Source organism: Marmota flaviventris, chromosome 4 (assembly GCF_047511675.1).
Source record: "Marmota flaviventris isolate mMarFla1 chromosome 4, mMarFla1.hap1, whole genome shotgun sequence".
Classification (NCBI taxonomy): Eukaryota; Metazoa; Chordata; class Mammalia; order Rodentia; family Sciuridae; genus Marmota; species Marmota flaviventris.
In genome coordinates this window covers 63,400,764-63,415,764 of record NC_092501.1, presented here as the reverse complement: position 1 = coordinate 63,415,764, position 15,001 = coordinate 63,400,764, and the positions used below count along the sequence as shown (strand labels likewise).

General features: G+C 36.1%; 1 protein-coding gene across 1 annotated transcript in view; it reads right to left on the bottom strand.

The window, feature by feature from the left end:
* LOC139705479 (uncharacterized) overlaps window positions 1-15,001 on the bottom strand; it is a 171,980-nt gene that overhangs the window by 10,579 nt on the left and 146,400 nt on the right. The gene's annotated exons all lie outside the window — the stretch shown is intronic.

Here is a 15,001-nt window from a genome sequence, read left to right as displayed (position 1 = left end):
AAGGTTTAGGGGAAGCTGACTTCTGAGATTGACTCATGTTACTAGACAGAATTATTTGACTTATGTTTCTGTGTGGACTTAAAGTGGTACACCTGAGTCTAAAATGTCATTATCTGTTGGAATGAGAAGGAAATTTGTTGGGCTGAACAGGAATAGGAGAAATACAAAACTAAGTGTTCTCAGTTATACCTGTATGTCTTCTATAGGATGAATAGACTGAGAAACTTTAGGTTTATCTTGTATGCATTACTTCAGAATTGGGCATTTCCTACATGCTGAGACTTAAAAGATCCAAAGAAAAGTCCCATTCCTCTATAAACTTTTCCACTAAGACTCCATAACATTTTCATACTCGGTACTTGTGTACTGAAAGATAGGGCTCCTTGTTTAAGATTATGTGAGGTTTCCAGTGCATTTTGCAACCTACATGGTTGCTCTCCAACTCAGTTGCCATCACTGTCTTCTTCATTGCTGTACTCTCCTCCTGGATAGAAATTTCAAGCCAAATCATGTAGGAATACCACTGTCCTCTCACCTGTTCTACTGACCAGCCTCCTGTAAGCACCAGGATTCGGGTTTCAAGAAAATGAAAAGAAGCTTCTCCCACAGGGTATCTTAACACAAGAAGGTTAAGATACCTTGAGTTAACGCATTTAGGTCACCTGGTAACTTGAAGTTTTATATATGATACTCAAGTCTAAGTGTTTTTTAATATAGTAGTGTAAATGTAGAAGTGACTTGATCAAATGTATATCTTCTTCTGAGAAGTGTCTATTAAGTTCCTTAGCCCATTTATTGATTGAGTTGTTTGGTTTTTTGGTGTTAAGTTTTTTGAGTTTTTTATATATCCTGAAGATTAGTGCTTTATCTGACAGGCATGTGGCAAAAATTTTCTCCCAAAATATAAGCTCTCTCTTTACCTCATTGATTGTTTCTTTTTCTGAGAAGACACTTTTTAGTTTAAGTCCATCCCATTTATTAACTCTTGATTTTATTTCTTGCGCTTCAGGAATCATGTTAAGGAAGTCACGGCCTAATCTGACATGATGAAGATTTGGGCCTACTTTTTCCTCTGTTAAGCACAGGGTCTCTGTTCTAATTCCTAGGTCCTTGATTCATTTTGAGTTGAGTTTTGTGCATGGTGAGAGATAGGGTTTTATTTTCATTTTGCTGCATATGGATTTCCAGTTTTCCCAGCACCATTTGTTGAAGAGGCTATTTTTTCTCCACTGTATGTTTTTGGCACATTTGTCTAATATGATATAACTGTATTTATGTGGGATTTTCTTGTGTCTTTTATTCTGTTCCACTGATCTACATGTCTATTTTGGTGCCAATACCATGCCATTTTTGTTACTATAGGTTTGTAGTATAGTTTAAGGCCTGGTACTATGATGCCTCCTGCTTTATTCTTCTTGCTAAGGATTGCTTTGGTTATTCTAGGTCTATTATTTTTCCAAATAAATTTCATGATTGCCTTTTCTATTTCTATAAGGAATGACATTGGGATTTTAATTGTAATCACATTAAATCTGAATAGTGCTTTGGGTAGTATGGCCATTTTGACAATATTAATTTTGCCTATCCAAGAGCATGGGAGGTCTTTCCATCTTCTAAGGTCTTCTTCAATTTCTTTCTCTAGTGTTCTGTAATTTTCATTATAGAGGTCTTTCACTTCTTTTGTTAAATTGAAAACTACTCTAAGATTTCTTCTCACTCTAGTCAGAATGGCAGTTATCAAGAATATAGGCAACAATAAATGTTGGCAAGAATGTGGGAGAAAAGGCACACTCATACATTGCTGGTGAGACTGCAAATTGGTGCAACCAATCTGGAAAGCAGTATGGAGATTCCTTGGAAAACTTGGAATGGAACAACCATTTGACCCAGCTGTCCCACTCATCAATCTATACCCAAAGGACTTAAAATCAGCATACTATAGCAACACAGCCACATCAATGTTCAGAGCAGCTCAATTCACAATAGTTAAAACTATGGAAGCAACCTAGATGCCCTTCAATAGATGAATGGATAAAGAAACTGTGGTATATATACACAATGGAATATTACTCAGCATTAAAAGAGAATAAGATTATGACATTTGCAGTTAAATGGATGGAGTTGGAGAATATCATGATAAGCAAAGTAAGCCAATCCCATAAAGTCAAAGGGGAGGGAGGGTAGGGAGGGGACAGTGGGACAGGAAAGATGGTGGAATGAGATGGACAACATTACCCTAGATACAGGTATGACTGCACATATGGTGTGACACTACATCATGTACAATCAGAGAAATGAAAAGTTGTGCTTTTCATTGTGTACAATGAAATTCAATGTACAGTAGTTGTGTACAATGAATCAAAATGCATTTTGCTGTCATATATAACTAATTAAAATTAATTTTTAAAAAGGGAAAAATGATGTGACTTGACATAGGATCAAGTAGACCTAGACATGGACCTAAAAGCCCCAAATTTGAATCTCAGCTTTTCATGTCATAGCTGTCTGATTTGAGGAAAGTTACATAATTTCTTTGAGGCTCATTTTCTTCATTTCTAAAGGTGTGGACATAATATTTACCTCACAGCATTGTTCTAAGGATGGGATGATGTGTGTGGTTATGCCTAGTACATGGTAAGGAATTACTATTTACCAAACAGAAAATTACTTTATACTCTTCAAAAATGTTTTTATATTTATTATCTAGTTGTCCTTTGAATACCCCAATGAAGTAGACAAAGGTGACGAGGACAGAAATAAAATTAGAACCCAGGACATCTGACTTCCTAGTAGTATATCTGCTATTTCCCAATAGTGTAAATCCAAAGGGAACAATGGAATGAAACCTTCATCAACTTAATTACTTTAGACTTTAATGTGTTAAATGAAAACATCAGAGGGAGTTGAACCGACTCACCATTTGAGTAAAACACTCAGCGAAATCCCCTTATTTGGTAAATAAAATTTGATAAAAATTTGACTTGCTGCTGTGCAAATTGGGACATGATTTCGTAAGAGCATGTATGCATAATTAACGTGCCTATAGAATACAGCTTCATTTCAGAAGCTTAACAAAGGAAGTTTTCCCTATATAAGGCCCATGTGAAGAATTTAAGAAGTACAACTTCTTAAATTTAAGAAGTCCATGCTGTCAGCCTCCTCCTCTGGCCAGTTGACACAATGACGGACTTACACATTGTCAGCTCATCTACATCAAGTTGTAGTTTTTCTTGAATCTCAATATAGACTTATTTTTTTTTGCAAGTTAATGTGCATTTGGAGGGATGCTGGTTCTCTTCCCCAATACAGGAGATTCAAAGAGATACAGTCACCTGGCTCTAATCTGTTGTCTTTGCTGAAAATGCTTATTCTCTTCCAATACCAGGGTGAGCAGTCAAGACTAATACTTTGTTTGGGGTATCTGAATAAGTAAAAGCATACCAGTTTTAGGGAAAGAGGCTTTCCATTTTTAGATTGCAAGAATTAACATGAGTTCATATGAGCATGTGTGCATAATTAATGTGCCTATGGAATACAGCTTTTGGAATATTTAGTTAATTGAAATTAAAGATTTATCAAGTAATCCCATCATGGTACCTCAAAAAAAAGCATAGTTTAGGTTTCTGAAGAGATTTTTGTTTTAAAGTCCATCTAGCAAAGATTTCAACATAAACTTTTGTTGTTCTCTTTGAAATGGCTCTAAATAGTGCTGAAAGTGTCTAACTTATCTCAAAGATGCTAATTTGAGCCCCAGACAGCTGCAGCAGTTATTAATATGAGCACAATGGCTGACAATTTGACAAGAGCTTCTAGTTTTCATTTACTGCTTTCCTACTCAATGTCCTTTTTGTGCATAAGGCATAAAAACCATGGTCAGATGACTGATTTGGGAGACATGCCTGTAGTCTGATCAGTATCTGAGCACTCTTTTAAATTTTTCTAGGAGAGTGATATCCTCTTATTAGGGAAGTTGGTGGACCTTATACTAAATTATAAATCCTTAACACATTATTATTCTTCCTATAATGCAGTGAAAATCCAAGGAGAAGAGTGATTTGTTCTTAATGCATATTTTCTCCAGATAAACTGATATATAAAAGCATCATGAGACATTGCTCCAGAATTAGAACAAATAAGCAATTCTTTCTCATTATCATTAACTAAAATGTAATTTACAGATGGAAATTTTTAGTCCAATTACTTTTACTTATTATTACCTTTGTAATTTTCCAGAAAGTAATGATATTGAAATGAAAAGAAAAATCACATGGAAAGCATCTGATGCTGTGTTCTTTTCTTAATCTGTGCTGAATTCATGCGTATTTGTATTTGGTCTGTTGGTCTGTGTGTGTATTTTTTTTTTCTGTCAGAGCACCATTTTGCTTGGTTGGACATTTTTTGTAAATGCAGAAGGGCTTAAATCATCCTGTGGGCATCTCTGCATTTTTCACTTTCACCAACTTGTCTAATTCTGTAAATATTTCTTTTCAAGGACTCAGCTCATCTTTTTGCTTGAATAAAAGCAAATAACCAACTAAATACTGAAAAAGTATAACTTAATATTTTTGATCTAAGCTGAGCCATAGACAGAACTATACAATAGGCATTTTCTATACTGTATACTTTCACAATTAAAACTGATGTCTTAGAAATTTGTGATAATGAGATTGATGAATCAGGAAATACACCTTGCTCAAGTAGCCTGTCTTTTCTGCCAGAAGATAAGCTCCACAAGACCAGAGACTGTGTCTGTTTTTTTTTTTGTTTGTTTGTTTATTTTGTTTTGTTTTGTTTTTCACTTTGAATCCTCTGTCTCTGGTATGTTGTTAGTGACATGAACAAATGAATAAATGAATTCTTATATGACTTACATACTTATACAGAGCTTGACTATAAGTTGTTTAGTCCTCACTACTAATATGTAATGTGGGTATTCTTATAATTTCCATCATACAGAGATATTTAAGCTCAGATTGCAATGATCTGCCCAATGTTATATAGGAAGGGGGGAACATCTGAAAATTTCTTTTTATTTCAGAATCTAGGCTCTTTCTAAATCCATTATCTGCCATACAGCTCCTCAATTTTGCTATTATAATGTGAGAGCAACTATAAACTATATATAAATATGTGTTCAAATAAAATTTGATCTATAAAATAGATGGTGGGCTGGCTTTGGCACATAGACTGTATTTTTTGGTTCTCTAGTATAATAGAAGAGAGGATCTAAGTTCTAGCCTAAGCCATACTATTAGAAACAACAATAAGATAATAAAAATACCAATAGACAACATTTATTAAAGTGATTTGGGGAATGCTGTTTCATCCAATTGATCTCATTTAATAAACATAGGCATAGTAAAGTTATATAACTCACTTCAGGACATGGAAATTATAGAACTGAGTTTAAACTCAGAAATCTCTACTGTAGCATCCCCTCAAGCCTATGGCCTATGTAGGAAGCTTTGGTTGTCATCAGAATCAGACAAAAAAGTGGCAGGACCTAAAAGAAGTAACTTTGGGAGGGTGGACCCTTGCTATAGTTAGTAACTTCATCATGAGGACATGAAATCTAGAGAGAAGGAAATTTTTGTGTTTTCCCATGGAGCATGGGAATGCTGACTGCCTAGCATGATGAGTCTTGTGATGTGTTCATAGATGACACAGAACTCTGGGGATGTCGCTGCTGGCATTTATAACTATTCTCTCTGGTCCCTGATTTCTTTCTAACATTCAACATGAATCTCTTCCTGATTTTGAGTAAAGAATAATTAAAGAAGTCATGTATATAGAATATGCAAAGATTAAGACTGAGTAAGATAATGTCACAGTGCCAATTTAAAGATGTGCAAACCTATGCCTCAGGCCAGTTTCTAGACTGGGCATATGTACATATATTGCCCTCATGGTGCTTTGGAAGGATATAACTGAGCTGAAGCACTAGATCCTGGCCTCAGGAATATGGCTTGGTGACAAAGTGAGAATGTTGGACAGGCTTAATTGGTTTTTCAGGGAAATGATGGTATATATCCTGAGTTTCCCTGAACACAGATAAAGTGTGCAGATGAATTTTCAACATCACAGCTTATTCCACAGATTACATAGGGAGATTAACATCCTGAGACCTGAGAAACTTCAATCACTTTTGTTATTGTTGAGTTTGACCAGAGCCGTGTAAAATATGGTACCCTGAGAAGGGGGAGGAAGTAGAAAAAAAATCAGGAAAGAGAAAAAGATGAACAAAATATTACTTAGTTTAGTTTACAAAAAGAATGGTAGAGGAGGGAGAAATGAGGAGTTACTGTTTAGGGGCTCAGAGTTTGAGTTTTAATAGACAATAAAGTTGTACAGATCTGTTGCATAACAGTGTGGATGTACTTAACACTACTGAACTGAATACTTAAAAATAGTTTATTACCCTACGTACATTTATAACCATATGACCGGTGTGATTCTACATCATGTACAATCAGAAGAATGAGAAATTATACTCCATTATACATGATGTATAAAAGTACATTCTACTGTCATGTATAACTAATTAAAACAAATACAAAAATTTTTAAAAATCCAATTAAAAATCTCTGTGATGATAAATGTCATGTTATTTTTTTATTGCAATTAAGAAGACGAAAAAAACCTAGCTCCCTGACTAACTATAAGAAACTAAAAATACCAAGAAGAGTTGTTTTCCTCATTGATAAAATTGAGGTTATCATTCTTAAATTACGTTGATGAGGTTAAATGAATATATATATATATATATATATATATATATATATATATATATATATGGTACTGTCAGTACTTCATGCTGTAGAATCTCTTAACATCCTCCAATACCTCATTTCCCATTATTTTGGTGGCAAATTTTACCTTTCTAAGAAATATTTTTCCAGGGAGGACAAAAACACTGTCTACTTATTTTAGCTTGCTTCTTGTGCCCCTCATTAGATAGCTGGAATGCATATGTGTTGTGGGACCCCCTAATGAAATGAATAACACATCAACAGTTATCTTGATCAGCATTAGTGTTTGAAACCATTAAATTTCAAAGCAGGAACAACTCAAGGAATATGGAATGGAATGAAGTAGGCTAGTATTAGCATTTCCTAACATGTCCAAGGGAAGATTAGAAGCTGTTGGGATCAATATGTCTGACTCTCTAGACGTACCAAGACTAAGGAAAGTTTAAATAGAGAATGTGAACCAGAAAATCTAGTCCTAATCTACTGTCACTTGTCCTTTGAGGAAAATGGTGGAAGCTGAGGAGGACCAGTTTGGTGAGAGCTATGATTCATCTTTTACTTGATGCTTAGAAGAGGTAAGGTAATTCACCTTCCTCTCCTGCATAATAGCTTCAGATTTAATTTGACTAGCTGTTCTCTCACAGAAACATGCATGATACAGTTATAAGAAACCTAATTTTTAAAAGTGATTCTTGTTTTTTTTTTTTTGCATAATTTTGTATCAGGCAAAGACGATGGGTATACCCTAGGGGTAGGTGTTGCCAGGAATAGTGAGGGAATGCCCAAAGAGTCCCTATATGACCTTCTAGGTGAGGAGGCAAGAATGAGAGTGTGTGACCAATACATGGATATGCAATTGCACATTCACTGTATCAATTAAGCACAATGCAAGGCAGGTACATTAATAATTATCAAGTCCATAGCTTTGAACTATTAATGTTCCAGATGTTTACAGAAAGGAGAGATAAAGATAAGCAGGATTAGTGGTTTTTAAACTCTAATGTGCAATCAAATCCCCTGGGGATCTTAGCAAAATGCAGACTTAGACATCTATCTAAGGCAGGGTCCCAGATTCTACATTTCTTTTTTAAAAATTTTTATTTGTTATTTTTAGTTATACATAACATTAGAATATATTTTGACATATTATATACATACATGGAGTATGACTTACCATTCTTGTGATTGTACATGATGTGGAGTAACACTGGTCATGTATTCATATATGAACACAGGAAAGCAATGTCCAATTCATTTTACTTTATTTCTTGTACCCATTCCCTTTCCCTTCCCTTAATTCCCCTTTGTATAATCCAAAGTACTTCTATTCTTCCCTCCCTGACCCCTTAATTTGTATTAGAATCTTTATATCAGAGAGAACATTTGCCCTTTGTTTTTTGGGGATTAACTTATTCACTTAGCATGATAGTGTCCAGTTTCATCCATTTACCAGCAAATGCCATAACTTCATTCTTCTTTATGGCTGAGTAATATTCTGTTTTGTTTATAGACCACATTTTCTTTACTCATGCATCTGTTGAAGAGCACCTAGGTTGGTTCTATTGCTTAGATATTCAGATTCTACATTTCTAACAGATTTACACTCCACTGCATTTGTTCATGCATTTGTACATTTGTTCACAACTGAATCTGTTACATACCATGTATATTGCTATAAATCAGGGCTAAAACAATGATGAAAATGCAGCCTTTCCTTCAAGAAGAGAACCAACAGGTAGAAAGGCATGGTGGCACATGCCTGTAATCCCAGTGGTTCAGGAGGTTGAGGCAGGAGGATTGTGAGTTCAAGACCAGTCTCAGTGATTTAGCAAAGCCCTCAGCAGCTTAGCTAAACCCTGTCTCAAAAAAAAAAAAAAAAAAAAAAACCAAAATCTGGAAATGTGGCTCAGTGGTTAAGCATTTCTAGGTTCAATCCCCAATACCAAAAACAACAAAAAAGAAAATCAACAGCTAAAACATATTAAAATACAGAAAAATAATTGGTAGAAATATTCTCAGTATTCTCTATATAAAAGAAGATTACACAGACTAATTTATGAAGAATGGATAAGCATTTTCATGACAAGTTGCTATAGGAAGTGAGGGGATGATGCAGATAGGAGGAGGGATATGTAGGAAGGCCTGGGGGTATTTAATAGCATCATTAAGGTTAAGTTTCCTTGTTCTTTTTTTTTTTAAATAGCCAAAATAAGGTGACAAAATTTATAGTATATTTTAAACATTTCCACTGAATAAATGAAAACTTGCCACAATAAGTATTCTGTAAGTGTATGCTATATTAAAAATAAGTATTATTGTTTTTTTTAATAAACACTAAGGTACATTAGAAGATAAATGGGGCATAAGATTAACACCTGCTTTCAATTCTATATCTCTGTGATTATATATGTAACATAATTTATAGCAATAAATGAAAATATGAGGACTTTTGCAAATGTGAGGCTGGGCCAAACTGGTACCTCTACCCCACATCCTCCTATCTTACCCATCCTTACAGGCCCTGACCTAGAAGGTTTGGAGATTTTCTTTTCTTATCTAATTATTAGAAAACTATGTCCAAGGCACTATATGCACAGAACATTAAACTTCTTAGACCAAAGCACTGTACCAACTGAAGGGGATATAAGGTAATTAAGGACCAAACAGTGACCTTCAAAAACCACCTTGAGGACCAAGAAACCCACGGGGTTTCTCCAACCTAATGCCAACACAGACACATGCAGCAAAATGACGAAAAGAAACCACTGAAGAGGAAATAGGCATGTCAGCAAGTGAAAGACAGACTGGCTGATCCTCTATCATCACCATTTTTTTTTTTTGCTTAGTGGAAGATTTTCTGATTTGAAAAGACAGGTTTATTTTGGAGACAGTGAAACAAATGAATGCACAAAACAAAAGGCATATCTGGCAGCCTAAGAAGCAGTTGCGGTTTAAAAAACAGTGATAGAGACCAAATTTAGCTCTCATTCCCTGAACCAGCAGCAAAAGCAGCCACTGCACGTGCTTGGCAAGCCACATGCAGCATGCCTATCCATCTCTGTGGTGCATTTGCTGGTCCTGTAGATTGCAGATCCTTGAAGGAATAGTTCTTATACTCAACTGATTTTTCTAGGGGAAAAAAAATCTGATCTCTATATAGTTCCATCAGAGAGCTTACTGGGAAAAGGAGATGTATTGTGATTTATGAAGAGCAAGGGGCTTCCAAAATGGCAGAAAATTAAACAATTATCTAGTTATTTTGATAAATTAAAATTTTCCAGCCTGGCAAAGACTTGATTGGCTAGACTTAATTTTGGACTGACGTTTTATGGTTATCTTTTAAAAGTCATGAAAACCAGCAAACATAAAGTTGACAGGACCAGGCAGACTTCATCAAGAACACAGTGTCGCTCTCATTTATTTAAAAGACAGAGACACTGTCCCTGCTCAAAGGCCAGCAGTGAGCTCTACCAGAGTGTTTTAGCTTGAACTATGAGGGCTTGATGCAGTCTAGTGGAAGGGTGGGGATAGTGTAGAGAGCTTTGTATTCTGCTCTACAGAAATAAAGGAGACACAGAACTGCAGACATTGGATATGAGGGATTCACCATTTGCTACTCTTTAAAATGGAGGGTTTCTGGTATAGCTGAGAGAAACTTTTCCTTACCCTGAGAATTCCAAACTCTTGTGTTTGCAATTCTGTTTTTCAGGGCCCTACAAAGCTGTATAGATCAAAATAGGTTAAGTTTGATCAATCTGGGTTTAATGCTGTATAGGATGTAGAGACAGGTTTCTGGTCCAGAGAAGGAAGAAGAGATTGGAAACTGATTGAAGTGAGAATAGAAAGGTCTGTAGACTCTGAGGATGTCAGAGCTGGAGCTTTACAGCTAATCTGGCTGGATACCCTCACTTATACATATGATGCAATGAAAGGAGACTCTGAATGCTTTGCTTAGGGTTGCTCAGCAATGTGCTGTTAGGATGGAATATATATAGCAAAGAGAATTTTTGATTAATGTGAGTATGGACAGTTAATTGTAAAAGTAGCTCCAATTCTTTTCCTGTCTGTATCCAAGGAAGCTTAGGATGTGAATTTTTAACTCTCCCATAAAGAAATCTATTCAAGATTTCCCAAGGTTTATTTTCTGCACTTGGAAATCTTGGCTGGCTTCATGACTTGCTTTGCATGGAAGAATGCAGAAGTGACTCTGTTCAAGTCCTGAACCTATACCTCAAAAGCCTGGCTTCTTCTCTTGTGTCCTGTCTCTATAAGCCAGGCCAGCCTGCTGGAAAGACAGAGACCACATGAAGAGAACTGAGGTGTTCCAATTGGTGCCCTCTGAAACATGGGAACGACTTGGCTGAGACCAGAGAAATACCCAGTAAGGCCTCACCAAAATGGGCAGAACCAGTCAGCCACTGTGGACTTGTGAACAACAGTAAGAGATATTGCCTTAAGCCTCTTAATTTTGGGGTGGTTTGTTTGCAGCATTCTTGTGGCCATGGGTGGCTAGTCAGTGGTGCTATAATGAGAGGTTGGTCATGAGAGGAGACAAGGGGAGCCAGATAATTCTCATCATGTTAGGTCCTGCAGTTTCTATCATCAGGGAAATAGTGGCCACTTTTAAGGATAAGAATATGTTCTGGAATTGGAATCCTTGAATTATATCATTACAGCCATTATGGCATTTTGTTCCCTAAATGCTAGACAATCCTGAAAAATTGTTTTCATTGTATTTTGGGACCAAAAGGATTCTGGGGATCTTCCAAACCTGGTCTTATAGATAAGGAAGCAGAGGCTCTGAAGTGTTAAGGAATAACTGGCTATGGAAGTTATAGGACTGGCACAAAATGAAAATAAGCAGTTCTTTGTTAAAAAGTTAGGAAGAATTTCAAGGTGGCTATAGCAGAGCACTAAACCAACCACAGGACCCTTCTAAGTGCAGGGTCCTTTGTGACTGTACAGGGTATGCCCACAAAGCTGGCTCAGTGTTAGGCAACTGGTCAAAGGACATCACTTCAGAAGACTTATCCATCTGGTTGAGCTTTATCCCCAAATGCCCCCAATTTGGTATATTTGTTAATAGCTGGTTTTAGAAGAAAGGGAAGAACTTAAGGCTTCTAGTTCTCACTCCAGTTATTCTTTTCTTTCAATTTTGCCAGAACTATAGGAAGAAAATCTGAACTAGAAAATGTCCTGGTTTGAGGTCTGACTCAGAAGGAAGAACTTATAATTCTTCATAGGTCGTGTAGAAAAATGGGAATTTGGATTCAAACAACTAAATGCTGTAATTAGAATTCTTACATGAAGTATTTGCAGTTTCCAATTATATCTTTATGATATTTTCTTTGTGAAGTTGATTGCTGTTCATTATAATAAATTACTTGAATTGTTTCTTTAGCTATTTCTGTTCATATCTGCTTTCTTTTGTTCATTTCTTTTTTAGGTAGGAAATTCTCAGGTGCTAAATAACAAAGATTTAGTTTCTTTGTTTCTCAAAAATTTCGCCTTATTTATGACCATTATTAATTTTCCAGAAACTCTGAACCCTTATCTTTCCTTCAGAGTTCTGGGGAAAAAAGGTAGCTAAGTCTATATATTACCCCTTCCTTAACCAACTTTGTCACACTTTGAACACACTTCTTTGACTTACTCAAGACTCTGCAGTTAAATATCATAGAATCTTTGTTTCTACAGTAAACCAATTTCTATCATTTTACGGATAACTAAATTAAAATATAAAAATTTGGACCTCCTTATGATTTCCCAAGATTTTTCTTGTTGGCTTATCATGGGAAATCTAAAAGTTGCTCCTTAAGTAACAGAGCTGAATTTGTTGATTTGATTTTTTTTTCTAGAAAAAGCAGGTTTTTGTGACCTCCTTTTTTGAGACAATAAAAATGACAAGACAAGATCTAGGAAGATAAAGTGAAAAGCATCAATAACAACAAAAGTCAGAAATGAGAAACAACTCTGAGCACATGTGGAAAAGCTAATGTGGATATCTTGAGGAACACAGCTCAGTTTTGCAATAAGGGTCAGGTCAACTGAATACCAGTGCTGGATGCTAGCTGAGCGTTTGCTTTATAGGGGCTGGATGCTTTCTGCATTAATACTGGTTCTTGCTTATAGATTACTTGCTGACACATCAAATACACACCTCAGCCCCGTTACCTTTCATTTTTCAAAGTTCCCATTTATCTGGCCTTGCCTATGCAGCTGCAGATGCAGGGCAGGTTCTCAGATTGTTTGCCTTTCCCCTACTTCTTTTCCTTTGAAAAAAAATTACTATTCTGGATTTATAGTTGGCTAATGACTTCTAACTGGATTAATAAAATGTCTAATTTAATTTGGAACATTGAACCTTCATTTCACTTTGGCTTGTTCAGGTTCTTATTGAATCAGAAAAAAATTTCATAGTCCCTCTGGAAATGCCAAGTTTTCTAATAAAATTGGCAAAGGACTTCTATTTTCATAGAAATATTTAATCAAGTATCCAGAGGAAATTTTATGGTGGTCAGGAGTGGTCAAAGAAACCTAAAGTATAATAATCCTGATTCGGCCCTGGTTATTATCTTTGGGGCATAGTTTCTCTTCTGCTATCTGCTGCTTCTAGCCAATCTATTCCTTATCTCTCCCCTTCTTTCTCCCTGCTATTTCAGCCCAAATGCCAAAGTTATGATCCACTTTCATGTTTACCAATGTTGCATTGGCACAAAAATCTTTCTTCAGGTTTCCCTTAAGGACAACATCAGACTAAACTTTGTATGCTCAAAGGCTGTATAAGCCTGATCAGCTTCTGTTTTCTTCTCCTCTTTACTCATTATTTTTCTCTTCCTTCCCTTCACACCAGGTACTCTAGACTCCTTTCCCTGCCTCTCTTCTTCTTTCTTTCACTTGGCCCTGAAAGAAAAAATGCTGATAAGCTCCCTTCCCTGCCTCATTAAAAAATAGCCATAAACTTTATGGTTGGCTTAGGCGGGCTATCACTGATCTTCCTGATTTAGTTACCATCAAAAAGTGTTTTATGATTATCCACTGACTTATTTATAACAAACACAACAAAGTCCTTGGGGTTAGGAGCCTGTGGAGAGCTTATTTGTTTGGAAAATAGAGAGGGTGCTTGAAGTTCTCTGTATAGAATGGGGTGGTTTCGGTTGTTTTATTTACACATTTTATATGGAAAAGTAAAATCCCCAAGTCTTAATATGTATGTAATAACATCAAATAACTGTGTTGCTGTGTAGAAAATGTATACCACCCTGAGAGAGCACAGTATATTTTTCAGTATTTCCCTAAGCATTGGTTTCTGTGGGCCATTAGTGAGGCTGGTAATTGAAAACAAAATGAGTTCATGATGACAAAATTATCCATTGGTGAAACTGAATATTTGAATGTGATGAGGTTAATTGATTATACAAGAGTGATTTAGAGGCTGATGTAATAACTGCCTGTCTCATGAATTTGTTATTTGAAGGATAGGTCAGAACAGGAGTGAATTAAATTGTTTGAAACATGGGAATGGTGTTGATTGTTTAGTTGTGTAGTTGAAATATGTGAAAGTGATCTATTCCTTCTGGAATCCTCAGTACTAGGTCAGTCACTAAATGAGTTTAAGGTGTTCAGCAGTATCCAAATCTCTCTAACAGATGATGTTTTGTCTTTATAAGAGCAGTGTATGACATGGAACAGGCCCATAAAGAATAGTTGTAATGCTTGTTTCCAAGGAGAAATCACAACTTATCTTTTGGAAGGTAATGCCAACACTATGGTGCCAGTGATTGCGTTAGCACTTGACTATCATAGGAGAATCTGATGTCTACAGGATGCCTTCTCTAGTCATTTGCTCCAATATACCTAAGTTTAGGCTTAGAATCTAGGGTAATAGCAATAAAGACTGTGTATCTTCAAGTGCACTATTGATTACTGTATATTCCTTTGCTGAGGCCAGTGCTATGTTATGAGGAGTTACAGGTAGAGAAGAGCCTGGTGGTGAAGGTGAAAGAATAAAGACCCACTTCTGAAAATGTAAGGTGAATTGCACCCTATAAATATGGAAACCAGCAGGAGGAGTACTCCCATCAGGGCAACCTGTTACAGCAATGTCCAAAGGTGCCACTTCATGCAGTTTGCTGCATAAACCAAGTATAAACATGACCTAATCTCCATGTGATGCTCCATGAAAAAGCATAGTCCTCGCATCATGGCAATGACAACTGAAACCTAATCTTTATTTTCATCTCTTAAAGACA